We start from the raw sequence: 8,093 nt of genomic DNA, 5'->3' as shown, positions 1-8,093 counted from the left end.
GAGGGGGAGGGTCGCTGGCATCCCTAACCTAGTTCCCAACAGGGACACTGCCCATATTAAACAAGTGCAGGAGGGATGGGAGAAAAAAGAGTTTTGAGAACATCATGTGCCTTCCTTAGCAGTGCTCGGGGCATCGGTGGACACGTGACTGGAGAACAGTACTCACAGAACCAGGGCAGAAAGGAATCCGAAAAGACAAATCATCCTAATTTACACAAATGAGACCAGGGTTTCCTCATTATTGGCAGGTTCTGGGTGAAATCTCAGATCTCCTGATTCTTTCAGTTCAGTATTCTTCCAGGATATCATTTGGTCAAAAGCTATTAAGAAAGTAAAGGGGAAAAAAAGAAGATGTTGCAACTTTGTGTATCAATCATGGGTATGAGTTTGCTCCTAGAAGCAAGGGATAGGTATTTGCTACGGGTCTCTAAATTGAAGAAAAGACTTCACCAAAAATGCCAACATATTCCTCAAAATAACAGTCTAATTTGGATGAGAAGGACTGCTACAAACATGATGACTCTGAGAAATGTCACTCACTCCTCCCCACCTCCAGCACTCTACGGGAGCCAAAGCATAACCATTATTAGGGCCTCAGTGGGCTTTCCTTGTGTCTGTGCCACATGGGGTCAGTGGATGCCATGAAATGGGCTGGGGGTCTGGTCTCACTTCTCCCAGTTCCAAAGGAGAGTGTGAGGTGGGGATGCCAGCCATGCTCTAGACCACTCTGCCTAGGAGCCAGCGACCTTTGAGGAAGCACTTGCGTACCTCACCAGATTGAACGGGCCAGCCGGGACTCTGTGCAGCGAGTCCTGGACAGAGAGGGCATGCTGGAGCATTACGCTGGGTGGCATCCCTGACTTTTTTATTCAGCTAACCTGTCCTGGTCTCCTGGCCAGAGAAAGGGGAATTCCCATGGAACCCCTATCTCTGAGAATCTCTGGACAAACCAGAGGTGTCTGTCCAGGGAGTGAAACCATAAATGAGAAGGAAGGACTAATTCCAAAGGAGCGTAGGTCCAAAGAAACAGAGTGCCTCAGACTGACACTGCCAGGGCTGCCAGGGAATATTCCCCAGCACCTAGATTTTGGGAGCAGCCTAAAGCAACCTTAACGTCACTGGATGGTCAAGACAGAGTCAAAGAGGGGAGATTTCACAGATGGGTCCACCAGGCTTCAGGAGGCCTGTGCTGATGAGAGAGGGGGAAAGTGTGAGAAATTAGGAAAAAATGTTAGCGTCAGCACACAACTCTACAAATCAGACAACTCCTGCCGGTCAGATAGCTTACGAATGTGGAAAATGTGACAGGTATTTCCGCCGAATGCAGACTTCCACTGACATCAGAGAAGTCACGGTGATGAAAAGTTTTGAATGCAAAGAATGTGGATGATTTCAGATGCAGCACGTTATTTGTTTGGCATCAGATAATGCACACTGGAAAGAAACCATTTAAATGTAAAGAATGCGGAAAAGGTTTAAATTCAGATGCAGTCTTGATTCAGCTTCAGAGAATCCACACTGGAGAATCTCCCTCTGAATGTAGGGAGGGTGGCAAGGCCTTCGGCAACAGCTCAGTCTTCCTTCAGCACCAGAGGTTCCACACTGGGGAGAAACTCTGTGAGTGTAACAAAGTTGGAAAACTTCTAGTTGTAGCTCAGGCTTCATTGTCCATCAGTAGTGCACACTTGGAAGAAACCCTGTGAATGTAAAGAGTCTGGGAATCTATTAAGCACAGCCTTGACTCAGGATCAGTGAATTCACACAGGAGAGAAGCACTTTGCATGTAAGGATTGTAAGAAGGCATTCAATCAGAAAATAACCCTGATTCAGCACGAGGGAGTTCACACTGGTGAGAAACCTTACGGGTGTAAAAGGTGTGGGAGCCCCTCAGCTGGTGTGGAAACTTCATGACGCATCAGAAGTCACACACTCAAAAGGCACCTATTTAAGCATAGGTTTAGCCACCGTCAGGCTCACTACACCCCTCTTTGTTTCTCCCTCTTTCATGATCTTTAACTGTGTCCCCATTGTCTCTCGTGGACTGTGTTGATCCTTAACCATATGCTTCTGTCCCCACAGCTCTGCATATCTGGAATGCCCGCTTCTCCACCTGTCCAGTCATATATTTAATTCAGACTCTTGGCTTCCATCATGAAACGTTCCTCAAATTCTCTGAGCCTTTGCCTCCCCAATGTGAACTCTCTTTACAGTTAGAAAAGAAATAAAAAACAAACTCCAGAACTTTCAAACATAAGAGGAATATGAGTTTCCAGATTCAAGAATACACCAAATGCCCAGCAGGACGGATTAGGGGGAACCCACATTAAAGAACACTACTGTGGTTTATGAAAACACCAAGCTTAAAGAAGAAATCCTAAAAAGTTTCTAGAGAGAGGAAACAAAAGATCAGAAATGAGCATGGCATTAGATTTCTCAACAGCAACCTTGAAAATTAGGTGACAATGGTGTATGTCTTCAAAGTTCTAAGGAAAATGATTTCCACCCAGAATTCTATACCCTCAAGCGTAAGTATAGAATAAAGGCATTTCAGATGCATTAGATATGCTCATGCATCCTTTCTCAGAGTGCAACACCAAGTAAGGGATAAACCAGGAAATAAAAAGACAGATATGTGGACACCCTATTTCAGTCTGTATATCGGAAGTCTCCTAAGTGCAAAAACAGAGGGGTTCTGTCCATGTGGAGCTATATGCATCTTGGAGGACATCCTTAGTAGGGTGAAACTTTCAGAGATCTACCTGGGGCATGGTGTCCACCCACTCTTCTTACTCTGTGCTACTCAATTGCAGTCCGTGCCTTCGCAAAATTCAGGGTGTACATATCCTTTGTTAGATGCAAAGCCCTGTTTGAGTTAATTTTTTTTTGAGACACGGTGTCACTCTGTTGCCCAGGCTGGAGTGCTGTAGTGCAATCACGGCTCACTGCAACCTCCACCTCCCAGGCTCAAGAGATCCTCCCACCTCAGCCTCTCAAGCAACTGGGACCACAGGCACATGCCACCACGCCCTGCTAATTTTTGTATTTTTTGTAGAGATGGGGTTTCACCATGTTGCCAAGGCTGGTCTCAAACTCCTGGATTCAAGCAATCACCCGCTTCAGTCCCCCAAAGTGCTGCTGGGATTACAGGCGTGAGCCACCACGCCCAGCCTGTCTTAAATTTATCTCACTGCTCTTCCAAGTGACCTCAAGGCAGGAAACATTTTCTTGTAACTTCATCTAGTTATTTTTTATGAACAGGGAAGAATATGCCATTATTTTCTGTTACTTGTGGAAAAGAGGGAAGGTGTAAACGCGCTCTGTTTTAGCATCCACTTATGCAGGCAGCTTGATTTTGCCCATTGCAGGAAGCAGAGGGTAGTGGTTAGTATAATAACACCACAGCAAGGATGACTTCGGTTTGAACCCAGGTGCGTGACCTTGCTTAAGTTATAGCAACTCTGTGTTCTAATTTCCTTATCTGTGAAATGGGGATGACAATTAATCTACCTCATAGGTTTGTGTTGAGTATTACATGTATCGATGCATGTAGAAGTGCTTTGAACAGAGACTATGCATAATAAAACAAAGTGTTACCTATTAGGGCTTTAGTGATAGCTAGACTGGAAATGGTGGGACTGGGTATAGAGGAAAGGGTAGAGAGGAGAGCCAGCTTTCTTGATGGCAGCAGTTCTGAGTAACAGAGAGAGAGAGAGAGAGAGAGAGAGAGAGAGAGAGAGAGAGAGAAAATGAGAGCGTGCCATGCACGGTCAAACATCCATTGCCCAAGTTTCAAAGCAGGGACAGCTGTGAAAATGGATACCAGACTTTCAACAATCTCAAGAAGGTAAGACTGTCCTCCTCTTCCTGTTTATTACCAGCTTTGTTTTAATAAATAAAGCAAATTGTTCTTCCTTTGTGTTTGCTGTTGTTTCTCAAAAGTTACCTAGTTACTCTCAAGTTGATTTTTTTTCAATGAACTTTAGAATTTTTAGAAAAATTCAAATTCAGAAATAAGACAAGAGTGAGCAGCATATCCTTTTAATGTCATATGGGAACAAAGGCCACCTTAGGATTTCAGGGAAATGTACTTAGTTCATTGTTCACTGTTGACTGAAGGTCCCAAACTAATTACTTGCTAAGTGAAGTACTTGCTAAATTGGAGTGAAGTTACCTGCTAAGTTGTAGATTTCTGTCTGGTAGAGATGCAAATAACTTCTGTCATTTGAAACAGATCACCTCAAAGATTTACGGTCTATTGGGCCATAAGCGGTTTGTTTGTTTGTTTAAATCAAATCTGGCAATCTTATCCTAACATTTCTCTGTTAGGTTGCTTATAAGAAATGAATTGTCCAAACTCTCAGAATCAGTCTTAACATCTTACTGGTTTCCTCATTAATTAATGAGTTAAATAAAACCTTTGACATGAGCTTCATATTTGCTGGGTAGTCAGGATGTTACCTTTCTGAAATTTATCTGTTAACAGATTATGTTTTTCCTAAAAATATCTTACTGGGATTTTTATTGGAATTCATTCCATTTATAGCTTTACTGGGGAGAATTGACATCTTTACAATACTGACATTAACTATTCAGCACCTTGTCTGTTTTTCCCTTTCCTTAGAGTTCTATAGTTTCCTTCATTTAAATAATACACATTCTTGGGTAACTTATATGTTGATTGTTGTTAATGAGAGTTGTTTCAGTTTTTATTTTCCAACTGGTTATTTTTTGGAATATAAGAAAGTTTTTTGGTGTGTATAACCTACCTTCTTACTGTATTGTCAGGTTATTTTCAATAGATTTTTTAAAGCATTTCCATATTTGATTATAATAATGTTATAATCAAATAATGATAATTTTGCTGCTCCTTCACCAATATTTGTACCTCCTTTATCTTCTCATGAAGCACCTTCAGAACAGTGTTGAGTAATGGAATGGTGGGCACTGTTGAATAACATTATCAGGCTTATTGTGAGATAAAATGTTTAAAAGGCACTAGAGGAAAAGCATATTTTTAGCAACTTAGACACAAAAGAAAGGTATCTTTACATACCTCGATCTCTATTTTCACCTAGTTCCTTTCTCCTGCCAATACCTCCAACCTTGAGTCCTCTGTGTATTGCAGACAGGAAGGAAGTTTCATTAGTTATTATTGCATTTATCATCTCCATATATAGCAACCGTAATGTGCTCTGAATTTACCTGGTATCTCAAAAAAAAAAAAAAATGCTGCTTTGATTGAGAGATAAAAGGAGGTGATTTTTAAAGTTGGAAGTGCATTTGGAGGAAGTGAGTTGGAATAGGATATACAATTCCTGCAGGACGGGGCACCCTGTCCAGGTGAAGGGAAGGGGCCAAACAGCATTCCTATTCCTGCCAAATGGCCCTGGTCACTGCTTTGGCCTTGCCAAGGGCAGGGCCCCCACTACAGACTCTGTGGAGCTGCGAGCTGAATACAGAGCACTTTTCTGTGCCTCTTGCCTGTGGAGCAGGCTTGTCTGTCCCAGATCACACTTGAATAGATGAAAAGAATCCGTTTTTGCCTTGGCCCGAGGCCTGCAGTGGAGGCCACAAAGGCGCTTACAGACAAACTGGAGTGGAAGTGCAGCAAAGAAAGGAGAGAGAAGACTTAGGAAAGTTTAAGAAGAAATCAGCAAGAGCATGTCTAGCTAATACAGATTGTGAGTTATTCAAATGGCCCCTTTGCTCTCATTTGGAGAAATAAACATTGCAAAGAAACTAGTTATGGCCAGCTCCTGTAGTTTTACTGGAATCCTATCTCTCAACCTCTTTAAGAAAATCTAGGTAGAAAGAAAGTTATTCACTCCAAAGGTGGGACCCTGGGAGATGGGAAAACATATCTTGAGCAAGACTGATTTCTCTCCCTCAAGCTTGATACAGGAATTCCAGAGTTTAACCAAAGGAAGAGAAATGCTGGGTTAATGCATGATAATGACACTCAATTGGGAAACCTAGTAGTGATTTTTATCAAGGCGCTTTGTTTGGTGGGTAATTGTGAGAACTGGTCCCTTTGTTTAAAAGTTGTTTTTGGGAATAGCTGGAAAGACGAGTCCTTCCTCTCGTTCTACTCTGGTTAGAGCCAGTGAAATGGGACTGTCACATCTGAGAAATGATCGCTTCTCGTATTCCTGCCCTGAGTGCTTTGTAAAGTCCAGTCAGATGTTTCGGAGACATCTGTCTAGAGTCCTAACCCAGCGTTCAACAAGGAGTAGGATCCACAGGACCTAAGCTGCCAAGGAAACCTGATTTTTCTAGGTACTAGATAAATTAACTTTTGGAAACACGTGTTTTGAGAAAAAAAATAAGTAGACTATCAGGACTACCGTAGAGTATCAGGTCAATGATTTTAATGGTGAAAACTCTGTGACATTTTTCCCTACAATTTTATTTCTGTCTTTGTTTCCTAGCTGGCTGTTTCTGGCCTTTGGTGGAGGATGGTGTTTTGGAATATCTGGCTTAGGGCACCTATGTTGACGCCACCAGGGATGTGTGTTACAGTGCAGACCCCCGGGCTCCACACTGGAACTACTAAATCAGAATATCTGGGAAAGAGGAGGAACGTGTGTGCCTAATTCTCTCCAGTCTGAGGAGAACTGGGGTTCTGAAGGCACAAAGACCTGAGTTTAAAACACAGTGTTACTGGTTACTGTGTAATGTTAGGCAAATTGTTTAGCCCTTGTCTTCAGTTCTCTGGGCTGCAAAGCAGGGATAATTCTATCTACTCTGTTGCAAATATTGTCATATTTACAATTAACATGAAACTTTAGTAGGAGCAGAAAATGTTTGATACATGTTATTGGTTATATTTGCTATCTTATAGCAAATATTTACTCTGCTTCATCCCTAGCTGTTAACATTGATGCTATTCTCCAAGCGTAGCTGCCAGAGACTCCTGAGTGGCTGCAAATCAGCATGGTTTACATCTTACCCATCCTTCCTTAGCGCTCGGTAATGAGTCTTCCCGTACACCCTGCCTTAAAAGCAAGGAAGAGCCAGCCGATGTGTCCCAGGGTTGCCCAGGACACACAACAGGGACAGGCTTCCCTATTGCTCTTGACCCCACAGTTTCCTGCCTTGGTTTTCTGGTCTCTGCCCACTGGCTCTGTTTCAATCCACAGCTGTGCTCAATTTTTTGGTCCCTTCAGGCTCCTTTTGCTGGCCTATGGCCCTTGCTGCTCTTTAAACTGCAAGCTGTCGTGATTTTCTTCTTACTCCCAAGTCTTCCATCCAAGTACTAACCAGGCCTGACCCTGCTTAGCTTCTGAGATCAGATGAGATCAGGTGCATTCAGGGTGGTATGGCTGTAGACATATTCACAATTCTCTATTAAAGACTCTCCCTTGTTCACTCCCTTTCCTGTGGAACTCCCAGTGGTGCAACAAGGTCCTGCACGTCAGAGGAAGGGGATCCAGATAACTCCCACTGAAATTCCCCATGAATACATTCAGAATGCAGAACACAACTGGACTATTTGCTTGGAAACACTGGTCTTCAGGAGTTAGAGACTTTCATCCTTACTCCATTTTATGAAAGGCTTTATGTTTGCTTAAGTCTACTGTTTTGTCTTTCAAGGCTGAAACTTGCATCTGTGAGAGCCTTTTCTGGAAGGAAGGTGTGTTCAGTGGGGTGTGTGGGAACAGTTCAAACAGCACTATGAGCATGACAGCTTCCAACTCAAGGAGTTGGTTATTAATTGCTCAAAGCTTGAAATGCCAAATATATGTGAGTGGGCGGTTATGATTTCTCATTCTCTGTCTCTCTCTTGCTCCCGTTTTTCATACGTTAAGTTTCAGCAGTTGGATACTCTCCCCAAGAGAGCAGTGTAGAAAAGAAACATCCTTGGCATAGTTGTCCCTCCTTAATGGCTCAGTGCACAAAAGTTATACATATACAAAAGGTAGCATGAAGTAGCATAGTGCTCCCACAGAATCTCAAAACACCAACTGTAAGCTAATTCATTCTTCTGCCATTGTAAGGGAAGGAGTTGGGCAATATGACCATCCCCAGTATTCAGGTGTGAGATTGGAGGCGTGGAAGCATTCAATCATTTCCCCAGGGTTGCTCTGTGAGTC

General features: G+C 42.9%; 1 pseudogene; it reads left to right on the top strand.

Annotated features, from left to right (window-relative positions):
• The first annotated feature begins 866 nt into the window (after positions 1–866).
• On the top strand, positions 867–1,949 carry LOC140711793 (uncharacterized; annotated as a pseudogene).
• Positions 1,950–8,093: the final 6,144 nt, after the last annotated feature.

Source organism: Chlorocebus sabaeus, chromosome 1 (genome assembly GCF_047675955.1).
Source record: "Chlorocebus sabaeus isolate Y175 chromosome 1, mChlSab1.0.hap1, whole genome shotgun sequence".
Classification (NCBI taxonomy): domain Eukaryota; kingdom Metazoa; phylum Chordata; class Mammalia; order Primates; family Cercopithecidae; genus Chlorocebus; species Chlorocebus sabaeus.
The sequence above is the reverse complement of the archived record's forward strand: the minus strand, read 5'-3'. Positions and strand labels throughout refer to the sequence as shown.